Source organism: Sitophilus oryzae, unplaced genomic scaffold (genome assembly GCF_002938485.1).
Source record: "Sitophilus oryzae breed Bouriz unplaced genomic scaffold, Soryzae_2.0 scaffold_857_pilon_pilon, whole genome shotgun sequence".
In the NCBI taxonomy this organism is placed as follows: Eukaryota; Metazoa; Arthropoda; class Insecta; order Coleoptera; family Curculionidae; genus Sitophilus; species Sitophilus oryzae.
The window spans coordinates 6032890-6051540 of record NW_022147480.1 but is presented as its reverse complement, the minus strand read 5'-3'; the positions used below and the strand labels follow the sequence as shown (position 1 = coordinate 6051540).

The 18651-nt window shown below is 33.6% G+C and overlaps 1 protein-coding gene across 1 annotated transcript in view; it reads left to right on the top strand.

The window, feature by feature from the left end:
* The first annotated feature begins 678 nt into the window (after positions 1 to 678).
* LOC115889985 overlaps positions 679 to 18651 on the top strand; it is a 103029-nt gene continuing 85056 nt past the window's right edge. Inside the window, exon 1 of the mRNA XM_030910087.1 lies at positions 679 to 1035. The gene's annotated coding sequence lies outside the window, so the exon portion shown is untranslated. The remainder of the gene's footprint in view (positions 1036 to 18651) is intronic.

The window sequence follows — 18651 nt, the reverse complement described above, 5'->3', positions numbered from 1 at the left end:
ACGATAACTCAAAAACCGCTAAACCGATTTTAACCAAATTTGGCACAAAAATACTGTGGCACCCGAGAATCTGGCCATTAGTTTTTTGTGGCGGTGGGGGGTTGGTAAGGGGGTATGGGAGGGGGTTAAACATTTTAAAAAATCCTAACTCCAGAATTACAGTAGCTACCGAAACGCGGTTTTCAATTTATGATTAGAAATAATATTTGCAACAAAATTTGCAAACATCAAAATCAGTCAAAGTCCCAGTTTTTGAGATATTCCGTGTTTCCGTAGTCCGTTTTTGATAAAACTCTTTGGAGAACTCCAAACTCCCATCGGACGCGACCCCAGGTGGCGGATAGGGGAAATATCCACGGACCAAAATTGGAAAAATTCCTTTACTTTGAAACTAAAAGAACTGGCTACCAACTTTTTATTAACATATTTTAGTATGAGCGGCTATACGTGCCTCCCGGCGCCAATTTTTTTTCTTATAGAATCCGAAAAATTTTCTAAAATAATTTTTTCATAAACAAATCTTTATTAAATCATAATCAACGCACCATACCATTCCATCGACTATATCAAACAGTTATCGTAAGAAATCCACAGCCAACTGGACACCATATCACCGACGATTTTTTTCATCTCCCCCGTATAACGGCATACCTTCGACACACCTGTTGGCCTGTGATACTACATCGCAGTACCACTTTTCCACCTGTACGGGACAGAACGCAGGTAAACTCAGTCGTACCGCAGTACTCTATCTCGCTCGGCACCAATCGTGATTCGGAATTTTTGAACCTTCGTCGAAGACCGTAAACAAAAACGACTTTCGGAGAAAAAAGTGATTTTTGACAAATTTAATTTGAGTTTGATTGTTTCTCTTTTATTTTGTGTGTTAGTTAGTTTATTCTTCTTAGTGTAGTTTACTAGAACACTTTCTATTTTTTTTCTGCAAATATTCTTTCGCGTACAAGTGTTTTTTTAAGTGGTTCATGGATATAACATGTGAATAGCAGTGTTGGATATTATTTTCTGTACGAATAGGTAAATATTTAATCTATATTTCTATTCTATACCTTTATCAAACAGTAATTATCAAGCTATCAAGGACAAGTTTTCTTTTTTTCTTTAATCTTATCTGTATTTTTCAACATATCGCATTCACTATTTCGTTATCTTCTTTCATATTTTGTTATCTCGATTGTTTTTTAGTGTGTAGGTGTTTTGTAGATTTTTATTTAAAATACAACTGGCAGGTACGTTAACCATAAACGAAGGAGAGTCTTTAAAATTCAAGTCATGTCAGCTGACATATTCTTGAATCAAGTTAATAAATAAAATTCTGGATATAGAAGGATATATTATGCATTTTGATAACCCTCTATTATATTAGAGGTAGAACAGCTCACAGAAATATTTAAATCGTTTTTTGATTGAAATCATTTTAATGACTACATTTTTGATTTGATTTTAAGTCATTTTTCGAATTCGCTAGTCCGAAAAAGTAGCAAAATAAGCGTTCGGCATTTAACGTTTTATGTAAGACTGGCTAGGTATTTTTACACAAATGAAGAAGGAAATTAAAGTTAAAGGATTATACTATATCCGTATTATAGCACATTTTTAGATAACTTCTTTATTTTTAAGATTTTGATGGTCAAACATCAACAAAATATTCCTTATGTTTGGACTACATTTTCTCGAAAATAAAGACATAATTTAAAATTCCGTTACAATACCGATATAGTTGAAGTTTTGTGATTACAGTGATATATAATTTATGTGGTTTTGTAACAAATTGCTCGCTATTTTATGGCAAATGCTGAACCTCTGCAAGCTTTAATCAAAGCAGCTTAAGAGAACATAAACTATTAATAAAGCCTAAATGTAACTAACAACGAGATCGTTTTAGACACCTGTTTCTTGTTTCTTTAGATAAGAATACTTACACACACGTCTATTAAAACCGTTGACGTTCTTATAAACTGACATTACAAAATAATTAACTCCAAATTAGCAATTATTACTACCTCAAGACAGTTGTTGACAACTTTTGATTGCTGCAAGAAATTTCCGAAACTTTCGGAAATTTATGAAATTTTAGGAAATATTACAATTTTACATATTTTTTGTTGATACAATGAATAAATTAGATAGACATTTAAGTGGAAGAAAAAACAACATGTAAGTGGAAGAAAAAACAATAAACATAATATTAGTTGTTATATTTTTAATAAACAATACATAACTCCTAAAAGTCATAAACATAACATATAACAAAAATTATTTGGTAACATTTGTACTTTGTACATAAACCATGAACTATGACTATGAAACATAAACCATGAACTATGACTATGAACTTAAAAAAAAGCACGAAATATAAATTTAAAAAACGTAAAACACAAATAACTGAATTATTCTATTCCGGAATACTTTACTATACAGGCGCCGAGCTGGTCCCATCTTCATAGGGTATTATAGTAGTAGTAGTAGTAGTAGTAATAGTAGTAGTAGTAGTACTGTTTTCGTCAGCTTTTATTTCCAAATCAGATATATTTGATGTATCATCTAGTTCTGATTCTGAAGGATGGACCCCTACTTCTACGGGTTCTAGTGGTTCTGGAGAAGTTTCATGTTGTTGCATATCATGTTCCATATCCACTTTTTGTTTTTGTAGTAATAATTTATTGTTATGAGCTACGAACATTATTTTGCCGGCCCTTTGTGCAGTTAAGCGATTCCTTTTTTAGTATGGATAAAACTGTAAGTACTGAAACTTCTCTCAGTGGCTGCAGATGACGTTGGTAAAGACAGCAGAGCAACAGCTAAATATTTCAACTGAGTATTTTTACATATTGCTTGCCACCAACTTAGACAGTCTACATTTTTAACTGACATCCAAACGTAGTCGAGAGCCCATAAACCCGATTTGGCGCAATAATTTGTTACATCTGTAAAAATGGCTTCTTTATTATTGACAAACTGAGGATGTTTGTTGGTGATATTGTTGATAAATTCCATAGCGGCTATGTGTTCTTCATTGTTAAGGTGCTCTCCCAGGAAACAGAGGGGGCCAAGAGATTTGCGGCAAAATGCATTATTTTAAGAGCCATACGTTTTCTATTTTGTAAGGCGGAGAAGCATTATTTTTCTTCCGACTTAAGAATAGACATACTTGATACACTTTCGTTAAATTTTTGCTCAATTTTGAAAAGAAATTTCTTGCAAAATTCGGATTTTTGCGAATATTCGCGATTTTGGGACCGAATATTTCGGAAATTTCTGAAATTTCCTGCAAAATTCGAATGGAAATATTAGCTACCAACATCACTATGGGATACATTACTAAAATCTACAGATGCCTGATTAACTAGATTTATTCTTAAACTTATTTCACTTTTATTTATTTATGTTTGATTGGATTAGAAATTTTTTTTTAATTTTTTTTTCTATAGAGGTTATCGGTTCTCTCATTATCATTTTTGAATTGTTTAGTCTACTTTATGGTTTATGGCCTGTGTTCCATGAATGTTGACAAATGTGAGAATTGCGAAAATTCTCCTTTTTTACATAATATGTGTTTTGTAGATTATTTTTTATAGTAAATTTTGTTTTATAACAAGTATGTTAATCATAAGCGGAGTAAGGCAAGCTTAGTAAAATGCTTATTAAAATTCAAGTCATGTCAGCTGACATATCCTTGAGTCAAGTTAATATAAATAATGTTCGTAGAAACAGAGCTCAACTAGCAAAATGTTTATTATACAAAGTGTTTCTCCGAGAATAATTATTTCGGCTGTTATAGCAAAAAGGGTAATAAGGAAAAGTAAAAAAATTTGGGAAATTACTATTGTTGACCATTTGACTATAGTATAGTAAATAGTATTACCACCCCCAGATTAAGTATTATTTACTTACTACTAGAGATTTTAGTACTTTATATTATATAGTTCCTGTTATACCGGAACCAGATGTCAACTTAGTCAGTATACCGGGTGTTGCATTGTCGGACGGGACATAGGAAATCCCATGTAAATTTTAATGGGGTCAATTATTGGCTTCCCTAATTATTTTAGAGAATAATTCTATTTAAGTTTATTGAAGAGCACTAAAACCCACATTCAAAAGAATAACTTTAGATATTTTTGATTAGCTCATTTACGAGTTATCGCCGATTTCTTTTTAAATATTTCTCCTCTTTATGGCCCTGTATTTACTTATGAGCACCAGTCAAGGTAAAGGATAACTGTCAAATGAAGTTGTCATTTCAGAAATTTACCTATTTAGTGCTTTATTATTATTGAAAACTCATTCTTACATCGGAAATCTTAAAGATGTATTTATAAATACAAATTAATATGAATTAAAGTAAAATAAAGTAATCAATTACAAGGTTAATTATAGTATTATTACAATATTCAATAACTTATTAATTTAAGTACTATTAAATTGTTAGAACTTTAGGATTTAAGAAGATGTTCAAATATTCCTCCATCGACTGCTAGACAATAACCCAGGCGATCATAAAATTCTCTTCTTACATTCGCTAGTTGGTTAACTGAAATTCTATTGCATTCGGCAGAAATAGCATTTTTAACTCGTCTAGACTTGGGTATTTTTATCCTGTTTTTAAATGGCCCCAGAGAAAGAAATCATTTGGCGAAATATCAGGAGACCTTGCTGGCCAATTTACCGTATGATTTAGGCCAATAACGTTTCCGTTAAAACTATTGTATAAATATTCCCGAACAACCAGGGTACTATGTGCCGGGCAGCCATCCATTTGATACCAAACTTCCTGATTTTCCCTAGCGGCATCATGTAAAGCAGGTAAAATATGATTTTCGAGTACATAGTTCCAAATAATATTCTGCATTTAAATTTCGCCTAAGAAATAATGGCCCGATAATATTGTGTCCGAATATCCCTGCCCAAACATTTACTTTCTGTGGATATTGCGTCCTTGTTTCGACAAACCTGTGTTGGTTTTCTTTGTTCCAATATCGATAATTTTGAATATTGGGTTCATTATTTAAGGTAAACGTGCATTCGTTAGGTCCCCATCTCGTAGGTCTTGGTGCTTTTCATATTTAAAGGTATAGTATTTATGTCGTTTCAAAATTCGAAACGCTGTAGTGTGATCTATTCCTATTTCCTCCTCAAGTTTCCTTGTGCTGATCTTTCCATCGTTCTCTTCCACGCACAATAAAACTTCCAAGTCGGTATCATTTCTTGTATCTTCTCTTTGTTCCTGCCTTGCTTCACATCTGCAGTTATTTATTAGGGTACCTTTGGTCTCAAATCCAGTGGTTCTCAAAATTTAAGGAAAAAATGTTTTTTCTAGAAATTTTTAAAGTAGATAACTCGGTTATTTTGGAGTTATTTGAAAAACGGTAAAGAGAAAATATGTTTCTTTTATCGAGATCTACAAACCCTGCAAATATTTGTACTTATTGAAGATTCGCCCTTTATAATACCCAGAAAATCGACAATTGCTAACTTCATATGAAATACGAGTAGTTCTAAAACTCTTAAAAATATAGTTCAAATAGTGCATTTGTAACTATAAAGAGTTAAACAATCATTTAAATCAATGCATGAGCGATTCAAGGTGTAACGCGAAAGTACTCATGCGGGGAAAAAGCTAGTAAAGATTTAAATCACCTAAATCATTTTGAAAAAGACTTAATTTTTAAATCTTAAGTCAGCTTTCGAAAAATGACTTAAAATCGAATGACTTAATTCATTAAGATGTTACAATCTCATTCACCCTTCGTATTTGAGATAAACTACTGCGTATATTTTACTACCTCTTTCATAATTTTTTTATATTAAGTCTTCATAGAAAATGTGGTTAACTGTCTTTAGTTTAGGAAAAGTAACAGATTTATCAGTATGCCCCTCACAAACATAATAACATATTTCTGAACACTGAAAATCGTGCCTTGTATACAAATTACGATTAAATCAAGTGCGCGGTCGACCGGACATTTAAAAAAAATGAGAAAAAAAATTAACACATTCACACATATTTGCCCGAACCGCGCTATTCGACTGGTACTGGTACTGCCGGAGGAACAGGTTCCGAAAATAATCACGAGTTGATATTATGCAAATTTTCCTCGTGGCGAATACCATGGAAATTTTTAACATTGTGATGGTTTGGGGCACAGCCTGTTGCTTAGACAGCCAGTCGACTTATACCATCATCTCTTTGCTTTCTTAAAACGGAATTCAAAAACCTGGAAGACTCCATCCGTAACCTGGGATGAGAATCCTCCAACGGTCTAAGACACTCGAAGAAATTTTTCAGGACTTTCCTTCATTCAAGTTAGGACAATCTTCAAATTATCACGGCTTTTTTAACAGGAAACTGTCTCCTCCTGATGTGAAATCGACTAGAGATGGTAGATCCACGGTCGACCATTTATTTACACTACCACAGATAACTGAGAAAAAAAAAAGATGGTAAGAAATCAAGAAATACATCTCCTCTACGTAGACCTCAAGAAAGCATATGACAGTGTACCCCAGTCTAAATTGTGGTAAGCTCTCGAGAAAACTAATATCAGCATAACATTAATTAAGTCTATCCAAGAACTTTATAAGAACAACATTAGCCAAGTAAAGAAAGGACAAACAGTATCAAAGGGATTCAGCATAAACGAAGGTCTTAAACAGGGCTGCTGTCTGTCCCCGACGCTGTTCAAAATCTATTTGGAACAAGTCCTGAAAACATGGAACAGGAAGTGCGAACAGGTGGGGATACCACTAAACGACTCGATACTTTACACTCTTTGTTTCGCTGATGATCAAATAATACTGGTAATACTGGCTCAAGACTACGAGGACTTGGAATTTATGACCCGCAAACTAATTGAAGAGTACAACCAGTGGGGGCTGGAGGTAAATAAAAAGACGGAATATATTATGTTTATTGGCGACGAACAACAGAACTTAATCCTAGAACAATAACACCAAGAGATAAAACACTGCCAAAATATAAATATCTTGGCATGCACATTACCAACGATGGCAGTGTTGATTAAGAAATTAAGTACAGAAACAACCAATGAAGACAAGCAATTATAGACAACTCAACAGTATTCTATGGGATAAGGTAGTAGAACAAACACAACATTTATAACAGCATAGTTAAAAGCATCATTAGTTATGGTAGTGAAGTATGGCCTTTGAATGAAAAAAAGCTTAATTCATTCGAAGCTACAGAAATGGATTTTTGGAGGAGCGCGACCGGGAAATCAAAACTGGATAGAGTAAGAAATGAGAGATCGAATTCAGAACATCATGGGCGTTAAACATAGAGTAACAGAAGACATCAAAATTAACCAACTCAGGTGGTACGGGCACGTACAAAGAATGGAAGTGAGCAGAATCCCAGAGAAAGTACTCAATTGGACACCGCAAGGTAAAAGAAAGAGAGGAAGACCTAGACGGAGCTGGAGAGAAGGAATAGACGGGGACATCAGAACAAGAGGAATAAACCTTTGGATAGACAGAGACTGGAAATAAGAAGACGGCGAAGAACGTTATGAACTGATTTGTATATATACCTACTGTCTCCTCAGTAGATCGAAACTAAGAATAAAATGGCGAATGCAGATTCTGTGGAGGGAATGGGGAAACACCAGAACACCTCATCACTGAGTGCGCCGAGTCGACAACCATTCGTGCCATAAACGAATGGAGATGAAAAACCAACCTCTGTAAAACAGTCTCAGATACTGGCTTTTCTCAAAGCCCTGAGTCTGTATGATGAGTTATAACTCAAGAAAGGGAGACACAATAGATCTACAAGGTTGCGCTGATTAACTCCCCTCATCTTTTGGTCGGGTTTCTCTTTAAAAAAATGTTAAACAAACAGAATTATTAAACTCGAATTTCTGCAACACTCTCTATAAAATCCCATCATCAGTCATCCGTACAATCTTCTTGTAATTCTTCTAAGAGTAAAAAAAATTGGTCAAAACAAAACTGACCTTGAATCTTGCTCGGTCTGGGATAATTTACACCGGTTTGTTTTTTGTTTGACTGGGTAATTGTCTGATGAAGTCGGAAGATGGCGTGCGCGGCATTGAAGTGGGTCAAACTTCAAAGCTTCAAAGTAAACTTGGCTAGTAGAGAAAAACCATGAACCATCACAGTGTATTATAAAGATCTACATCACAGAAGAGAATAAAATGATCCACATCATAGTCTGTAATAGGTACAATACATCAAAATAATTGATTGTAAGGCGTGCATTTTTAGAAAGAAACTGTTAATGATGTTGGTAATAAAAATGGTAAATAAATATTAGTAAAAGCGGAAAATTTCTTTAACAAAATTATTTAATTTTAAATAAAAGTATTCATAAACAGACGCCAGTATATCACCTATTATAAAGAATTCCAATTAATTAAAAATAAATGAAATAATCCTAATTATCAACAGTGATCTCATTATAGGTATTTACAATACAGCCATAAAACGAATATTCTCGATAATCATGGCATATTTTGAAAAAGTTCGATAATATATTCCTTCAATAATTACCCTTTTTTTGCTCATTATCGAAAGGTTAATTTTTGAAATTATTATTGTTTAATAATTATCGTTTCACGTTAATTTAGATATGGTTAGAAAAATAATAGAAGCTTATCGGTTCAGTTCATTCACAAAAAATGTAATTGTCATAAAATAAGGTTATTGTTGAAATAGTTTTCTATTAGTTGCTATAGTTTTCTATTTAAAAATTGTTGAAATTCGTATTAAAAATAAAAAATAGAGAATCGCGAATAAAAGGCTGAAACCAAAACAACTAAAATACATTCGTGCAACTTCCTATTAATTGATAGGTAGCGGCTAGACCCTATATAGATACTTTTTGAAGTTAAGTATATACAGGGTGTTTCAAAACAAATGCGAAAAACTTCAGGGGGTGATTCCTTGTTCAAAATAAAGGGTAGTTTGCTTCATAAACGTTGGGTTAAAAGTCAACCATTAGGGAGATATCGCGGTACAAAGATGGTGGGAAAATAATGTTCTTATTTTTTTTATCTTCAAAACGAAAAAGAGATAGACTAATGAAATTTTATGGAAGCATTACTGTTGTTGAAAACACACTTTCTGGAATTTTTTCACTTTTTTAAAATGAGTGGAAGGGGCTGAAATAAACTACCCCTATCATTCTTGTTAACGAAATTTAAAGAAAAGTCTTATCAAACACATGCAAAAAAAATAATTTGGATAGTTTAGTTTGTTTAGAAACTTTTTTATCTCTTTTATTTTTTTTTATAAAACTCACCGATTTGAAATTAAAAAATAAAATGTAAAGCATTACATGTCAGGACTAAAAATATTTTTAGATTAAGAATCTAGTGATAATAATGATAATAATAATAATCTAGATAATAACGTATTGCAGTAGGGTAATGGTCAAATAAAACAATATTAGAAACATCCTAAAAAGTGACAGCGGCCGACTAGATTTTTTCCTAAAGAAATTACAGCTGCCCACTAGATTCTTTATCTAAAAATGTTTTTTGTCCTGACATGTAATGCTTTACATTTTATTTTTTAATTTCAAATCGGTGAGTTTTATCAAAAAAACACAAGAGATAAAAAAGTTTCTAAATAAACTAAACTATCCAAATTAATTTTTTTGCATGTGTTTGATAAGATTTTTCTTTAAATTTCGTTAACAATAATGATAGGGGTAGTTTATTTCAACCCCCTTCAACTCATTTTAAAAAAGTGAAGAAATTACCAGAAAGTGTGTTTTCATAACAGTAATGCTTCCGTAAAATTTCATTAGTCTATCTCTTTTCGTTTTCAAGATAAAAAATAAAAACATTTTTTTTCCGCCATCTTTGTACCGCGATATCTCCCTAATGGTTGACTTTTGACCCAACATTTATAAAGCAAACTACCCTTTATTTTAAACAAGGAATCACCGCCTGAAGTTTTTCGCATTTGTTTTGAAACACCCTGTATAGATATGTATAATATATTTTAATTTTGGTGTTTCTGTTTTGTTATCATTTTTAATTTTAAGATGAGTGGGGCATCTTAAACATGGATTCAGTGTTCTTAAAAGTTTTCTTTGTTTCAACTTCAACCAATGCCTCTTAGTGTATGAGTGAATGATTTTTAATGACTTCTTAATTACTCTCATTAGTGAATATTAGAAATTACTAGTAGACATTCACTGATCCAATCCATAATAGTTAACATTTTCTAGTGATTGTCAACATTTACATATAATACATCAAAATAGCCACATGTCACATCCTATTAAAAGAAACAGTTAAAGAATATGAAATGAATTTTAATGTTTCCCAAACTTTTTCCAGTATGCACCATTTTAATGGCCCCCGTATGTATATTTTGCATACAATTCATATTTAAATATAAAAGAATGAAACTAAAAGGTAGCCCAGTGTGTAGAATGTTGAATATCAGATTATGATTAATACTGACTTCCGTTTAGCTTGAAGACAGTGGAGACACCAACGCGCGAACATTCATGACAACCAGTGTCAGCTGAAAGGTTCTTTCCTCAGAACGCAGTAGTAGCCTGTTTAAAAAAATATGCATAAACTAACTAGATAACCAGTAACAATTAGAGCTGAATCGCCGACTATTTACCAGTGTTGAAAATTGCGTTTGTTTACGATACTATTCGAACCACAATCGACCTTAAGGCTAATAGTTTTTTTGCAAGTAAATATTAAATTATTACGTATGCAGATATGCGGCCCGATATAAATTTTAAATGCAAATGTTTGCCGTTTAGAATAACTAGATAAGTCATGTCTGCGTACGAGTGTGTTATGTTGCTTTTGCACTGGCGATAGGGATGTTCAAAAATATCGATAGGGATATTTCAAAATGTCGGTATTATGTATAAAAATAATACTGATCTGCAAAAAAAATGTTTCTTGAGCTCTGGCACTATTTCTGCTGATTATTATGTAAAATGAAGTTCTGAATCCAATTATAGCTCCGGTTTTCTTCTATCACCCACTATTTTATACAGGATGAGTTTCCCTGATGTTCTCTATGGTGTCCACAGGACTACTGAAGATAGAGTCCAATTTAAATGGGGAAAGAATTGCAGTTTGTGGGATCATAAATAATATGCGCCTTTCAGAATTTTGAAAAAGTTCATGGCTAACTAGATATTGAAAAAATTGATGGGGCTGTGCCTAATTCCATTATAATCTGCCTGGAACAAAATATTTTCGATAAAAGTTGGATCATCCATCCATGATTGTGTTGTTTATAGGAGATGATCTATGTGTCCTGGGTTTGTCCGGTGATCCATCAAGTTATTTTCAAATCATTGTGTGTTCAGATATTCCCAGATGATTCCTGATTTGTCCAGTTCCATTGATTTGTTCGTGTTTGTGTTGTGATTCCTGGTCAGTCCTGTCATTTCGTGTTGGGGTCGTTTCATCCATGTGTGGTCAAAGTAATCAATTACAAGGTTAATTATAGTATTATTACAATATTCAATAACTTATTAATTTAAGTACTATTAAATTGTTAGAACTTTAGGATTTAAGAAGATGTTCAAATATTCCTCCATCGACTGCTAGACAATAACCCAGGCGATCATAAAATTCTCTTCTTACATTCGCTAGTTGGTTAACTGAAATTCTATTGCATTCGGCAGAAATAGCATTTTTTAACTCGTCTAGACTTGGGTATTTTTTATCCTGTTTTTTAAATGGCCCCAGAGAAAGAAATCATTTGGCGAAATATCAGGAGACCTTGCTGGCCAATTTACCGTATGATTTAGGCCAATAACGTTTCCGTTAAAACTATTGTATAAATATTCCCGAACAACCAGGGTACTATGTGCCGGGCAGCCATCCATTTGATACCAAACTTCCTGATTTTCCCTAGCGGCATCATGTAAAGCAGGTAAAATATGATTTTCGAGTACATAGTTCCAAATAATATTCTGCATTTAAATTTCGCCTAAGAAATAATGGCCCGATAATATTGTGTCCGAATATCCCTGCCCAAACATTTACTTTCTGTGGATATTGCGTCCTTGTTTCGACAAACCTGTGTTGGTTTTCTTTGTTCCAATATCGATAATTTTGAATATTGGGTTCATTATTTAAGGTAAACGTGCATTCGTTAGGTCCCCATCTCGTAGGTCTTGGTGCTTTTCATATTTAAAGGTATAGTATTTATGTCGTTTCAAAATTCGAAACGCTGTAGTGTGATCTATTCCTATTTCCTCCTCAAGTTTCCTTGTGCTGATCTTTCCATCGTTCTCTTCCACGCACAATAAAACTTCCAAGTCGGTATCATTTCTTGTATCTTCTCTTTGTTCCTGCCTTGCTTCACATCTGCAGTTATTTATTAGGGTACCTTTGGTCTCAAATCCAGTGGTTCTCAAAATTTAAGCAAAAAATATTTTTTTTGGAAAAATTTTAAAGTTAAATAACTCGGTTATTTTGGAGTTATTTGAAAAACGGAAAAGAGAAAATATGTTTCTTTTATCGAGATCTACCAACCCTGAAAATATTTTTACTTATTCAAGACTCGCCCTGTATAATACCCAGAAAATCGACAATTGCTAACTTTCATATGAAATACGAGTAGTTCTAAAACTCTTAAAAATATAGTTCAAATAGTGCATTTGTAACTATAAAGAGTTAAACAATCATTTAAATCAATGCATGAGCGATTCAAGGTGTAACGCGAAAGTACTCGCGGGAAAAAGCTAGTAAAGATTTAAATCACCTAAATCATTTTGAAAAAGACTTAATTTTTAAATCTTAAGTCAGCTTTCGAAAAATGACTTAAAATCGAATGACTTAATTCATTAAGATGTTACAATCTCATTCACCCTTCGTATTTGAGATAAACTACTGCGTATATTTTACTACCTCTTTCATAATTTTTTATATTAAGTCTTCATAGAAAATGTGGTTAACTGTCTTTAGTTTAGGAAAAGTAACAGATTTATCAGTATGCCCCTCACAAACATAATAACATATTTCTGAACACTGAAAATCGTGCCTTGTATACAAATTACGATTAAATCAAGTGCGCGGTCGACCGGACATTTAAAAAAATGAGAAAAAAATTAACACATTCACACATATTTGCCCGAACCGCGCTATTCGACTGGTACTGGTACTGCCGGAGGAACAGGTTCCGAAAATAATCACGAGTTGATATTATGCAAATTTTCCTCGTGGCGAATACCATGGAAATTTTTAACATTGTGATGGTTTGGGGCACAGCCTGTTGCTTAGACAGCCAGTCGACTTATACCATCATCTCATTGCTTTCTTAAAACGGAATTCAAAAACCTGGAAGACTCCATCCGTAACCTGGGATGAGAATCCTCCAACGGTCTAAGACACTCGAAGAAATTTTTCAGGACTTTCCTTCATTCAATTTAGGACAATCTTTATTTACAAATTATCACGGCTTTTTTAACAGGAAACTGTCTTCTCCTGATGTAAAATCGACTAGAGATGGTAGATCCACTTATTGGTCGACCATTTATTTACGCTACCACAGATAACTGAGAAAAAGATGGTAAGAAATCAAGAAATACATCTCCTCTACGTATACCTCAAGAAAGCATATCACAGTGTACCCCAGTCTAAATTGTGGTAAGCTCTCGAGAAAACTAATATCAGCATAACATTAATTAAGTCTATCCAAGAACTTTATAAGAACAACACTAGCCAAGTAAAGAAAGGACAAACAGTATCAAAGGGATTCAGCATAAACGAAGGTCTTAAACAGGGCTGCTGTCTGTCCCCGACGCTGTTCAAAATCGATTTGGAACAAGTCCTGAAAACATGGAACAGGAAGTGCGAACAGATGGGGATACCACTAAACGACTCGATACTTTACACTCTTTGTTTCGCTGATGATCAAATAATACTGGTACAAGACTACGAGGACTTGGAATTAATGATCCGCAAACTAATTAAGAGAACAACATGGAGGTAAACCTTAAGAAGACGGAATATATGTGTATCGGTGGCGAATAACAGAACTTAATACTAGAACAACAATAACAAGAGATAAGACACTGCCTATAAATATGTTAGCATAGCACATTACCAACGATGGTAGCGTTGATGAAGAAATTAAGTACGAAACAACCAGGGAAGACAAGCGATTAGACAACTCAACAGTATTCTATGCGATAAGGCAGTATTAAAATAAAACAAACACAAAATTTATAACAGCATAGTTAAAAGCATCATTAGTTATGGTAGTGAAGTATGGCCTTTGAAAAAAAATAGTTATTTTTTATACAAGACGATAAAATGGTATTTTATCGTCGACCGAAAAGATTAATCTGTTTATCAATATTGTGCTGGGTTGGCGTTGGTTTCTATGTAATTTGACAAATAAATAAAGCTGTCTATTTAGTTGTCAGTTTTGAGTCAATATTTTTTAATTCTCTTTCGTGTTGATTGCTGATTGAATTGGAGCCAGAAATGACTAAAAACGAAATAAGTAAATTACCAACAGATCTTCAGGTTGAGGCGACAAACGCCATATCCAAACTATTTCCATTTAAATCCCGAATAACTTATGAAAAGGAATATAAAAACTTTCTAAAATTGAAGCAATTAAAAACGTGCGAGAAGAAATAAAGTTTTTAACCTATCCTTGCTGTTAAAGTATCATTTAATCTACCCTTGCGTTTAAAGTACTATTTTATCTACTATTTTTGATAGATATAAGGCAATTTTAACAGTTGCTATGGAAAAAAAACCTTAAGTCACTCGAAGCTACAGAAATGGACTTTTGGAGGCGCCCAGTCGGGAAATCGAAACTGGATAAAGTAAGAAATGAGAGAATTTAGAAACCTAACCAACTCAGGTGGTACGGGCACGTACAAAGAATGGAAGAGAGCAGAATCCCAGAGAAAGTACTCAATTGGACACCACAAGGTAAAAGAAAGAGAGGGAGACCTAGACGGAGGAATAGACGAGGACATCAGAACAAGAGGAATAGAAGAAAACCTCTGGACAGGCAATAAAGACTGGAAATCAGAAGACGGCGAAGAATGTTATGAACTGATTTGTATTTATACTGTCTCCTCAATGAACACTTCAGTAGATTGAAACTAAGAAAAAATGGCGAATACAGATTCTGGGGGAAATTGGGAAACACCTCTTCACTGAGTGCACCGAGACGACAACCAAACCAAACCAAGCCATAAACTTTGGTACGACTGATATCGGAGATGAAGAACTATATATACTCCTGGGTTGTCGCAACTAACGTCGCATCCCCACGCCTAACCGCCACCTGTTACGATCAAGAACATCTTCCTCTTCCAAGTTCCGGTCCTCCATTGCCCTTCTGATGGCCTCATTCCAGGATCTTCTAGGCCGTCCTCTTTTCCTTTTTCCAGGAGGTGACCAGCTGTAGATACGGTAGGCACATTTTTGGTGTTCCATGCGTAGCAAGTGTCCAAACCACTTAAGGCCGTCTGTTCGACTCTATCCACTATTGTCTGTGTGGCATCCATTTTGGCTCTGATTTCCACGTTCCTAGCTCTGTCCAGTTTAGATACTCTCGCACTGCGTCTCAAATAGTCCATTTCGAGTGCATTCAAAGCTCGCTTCTGTTCAGCTTAAGGTCCAAACTTTACACCCATAAGTTACTACCGACTCCACTAGGACTCTTCCAATATGTACTTTTGTGTTTGGTCTTATGTTTTGCTCCTATAATCTTCCGCCCTTGTTCTAGCAGATACTTCTGTTTTGTCCAGTCCCTTTCTGATTATATCTGCCCCCAAATGTATAAACCATTCAACCTGTCTGAGCTTTGCATTGTCAGTAATAAAAATGTCAAATTTATCATCTGAATGATAGAGATGAAGAACTAACCTCTGTAAAACCGTCTCAGATACTGGCTCAAGAATACCAACTCGAGAATCACAATAGATCTACAAGGTTGCGGTGTAGTCGGGTTCTCAAATTTTAAACAAACAGAATTATTAAACTCGAATTGCTGTAACGTTGTCTATAAAATCCCATCATCAGTCATCCGTACAATCTTCTTGTAATTCTTCTAAGAGCAAAAAATGTGGTCAAAACAAAACTGACCTTCAATCTTGCTCGGTCGGGGATAATTTGAAGATAATTTGCACCGGTTTGTTTTTGTTTGATTGGGTAATTGTCTGATGAGGACGGAAGATGTCGTGCGCGGCATTGAAGTGGGTCAAACTCCAAAGTAAATCGTCTAGTAAGACGACCATGAACCACCCAGAACAGGAACAGGACCCCATTACAGTATAAAGATCTATACAATACACCAAAATAATTGATAGTAAGGTGTGCATTGTTATGAAGAAACTGTTAATGATGTTATTTAGATGCTATTTTTATTTGGTAAATAAATATTAGTAAAAGCGGAAAATTTCTGTGATTGTAAACAATAAAAGTAGCTTACTAGTACATATGTTAACTCCAAAAAGCAGAAAATCTATATAGGTATATACGTATACTATCAGACAAAAGTAGAGAAACTTTTTAAAACTAGCCAGATTTCAAAAACCTCCAATATTTAAAATAATGTTTGTTTTAAACATATTTCCTTTTAGCAATACCATAATTTTTCGCCAAATTCCAAATTTATCTTATATCAGGTGTTTGTTTATAATACGGACACAAATATTTTTGAAGGGACATAAAAATTCACCATGCTTATTAGTAGTTTTAAAAACCTTTTATTTTAATTTATTAAAATAAAAGTATTCATATACTGGCGCCAGTGTATTCACCTATTATAAGTAATTCCAATAAATGAAATAATCTTATTATCAACAGTGATCTCATTATATTTACAATACAGCCATAAAACGAATATTCTCGATAATGGCATATTTTGAAAAAGTCCGATAATATATTCCTTAAATAATTACACTTTTTTTGTTCATTATTGAAAGGTTAATTTTTGAAATTATTATTGTTTAATAATTATCGTTTCGATAAATTCGAGTTTAGACATGGTCAGAAAAATAATAGAAGCTTATCGGTTCAGTTCATTCACAAAAAAATGTAATTGTCATAAAATAAGCTTATTGTTGAAATAGTTTTCTATTAGTTGCTATAGTTTTCTGTTTAAAAATTGTTGAAATTCGTATTAAAAATAAAAAATATAGAATCGCGAATAAAAGGCTGAAACCAAAACAACCAAAATACATTCCTGCAACTTCCTCTTAATTGATAGGTAGCGGCTATATACCTAGATACTTTTTGAAGTTAAGTATACCGGGTGTTGCATCGCCGGACGGGACATAGGAAATCCCATGTAAATTTTAATGGGGTCAATTATTGGCTTCCCTAATTATTTTAGCGAATGATTCTATTTAGGTTTATCGAAGAGCACTAAAACCCACATTCAAAAGAATAACTTTAGATATTTTTGATTAGCTCGTTTACGAGTTATCGCCGATTTCTTTTTAAATATTTCTTCTTTCTTATGGCCCCCCTGTATTTACTTATGAGCACCAGTCAAGGTAAAATATAACTATCAAATGAAGTTGTCATTTCAGAAATTTACCTATTTAGTGCTTTATTATTATTGAAAACTCATTCCTACATCGGAAATCTTAAAGATGTATTTATAAATACCAATTAATATGAATTAAAGTAAAATAAAGTAATCAATTACAAGGTTAATTATAGTATTATTACAATATTCAATAACTTATTAATTTAGGTACTATTAAATTGTTAGAACTTTAGGATTTAAGAAGATGTTCAAATATTCCTCCATCTACTGCTAGACAATAACCCAGGCGATCATAAAATTCTCTTCTTACATTCGCTAGTTGGTAAACTGAAATTCTATTGCATTCGGCAGAAATAGCATTTTTTAACTCGTCTAGATTTGGGTATTTTTTATCCTTGTGTATCCTGTTTTTTAAATGGCCCCAGAGAAAGAAATCATTTGGCGAAATATCAGGAGATTTTGCTGGCCAATTTACTGTATGATTTAGGCCAATAACGTTTCCGTTAAAACTATGGTCTATATAAATATTCCCGAACAGCCAGGGTACTATGTGCCGGGCAGCCATTTTGGTACCAAACTTCCTGATTATCCCTAGCGGCATCATGTAAAGCAGGTAAAATATGATTTTCGAGTAGTTCCAAATAATATTCTGCATTTAAATTTCGCGTAAGAAATACTGGCCCGATAATATTGTCACATCCCCGCCCAAACATTTACTTTCTGTGGATATTGCGTCCTTGTTTCGACAAACCTGTGTTGGTTTTCTTTGTTCCAATATCGATACTTTTGAACACTGGGTTCATTATTTAAGGTAAACGTGCATTCGTCAGTGAAACATATGTATTTTAAAAATTCCCTATCCGTGTTTGCTCTTTCCATCATATCAAAACAAAACGCCTGCCGCCGTATTTCGTCCCCATCTCGTAGCTCTTGGTGCTTTTCATATTTGAAGGAATTTATGTCGTTTCAAAATTCGAAACGCTGTGGTGTGATCTATTCCTATTTCATCCTCAAGTTTCCTTGTGCTGATCTTTCCATCGTTCTCTTCCACGCACAATAAAACTACCAAGTCGGTATCATTTCTTGCATCTTCTCTTTGTTCCTGCCTTGTTTCACATCTGCAGTTATTTA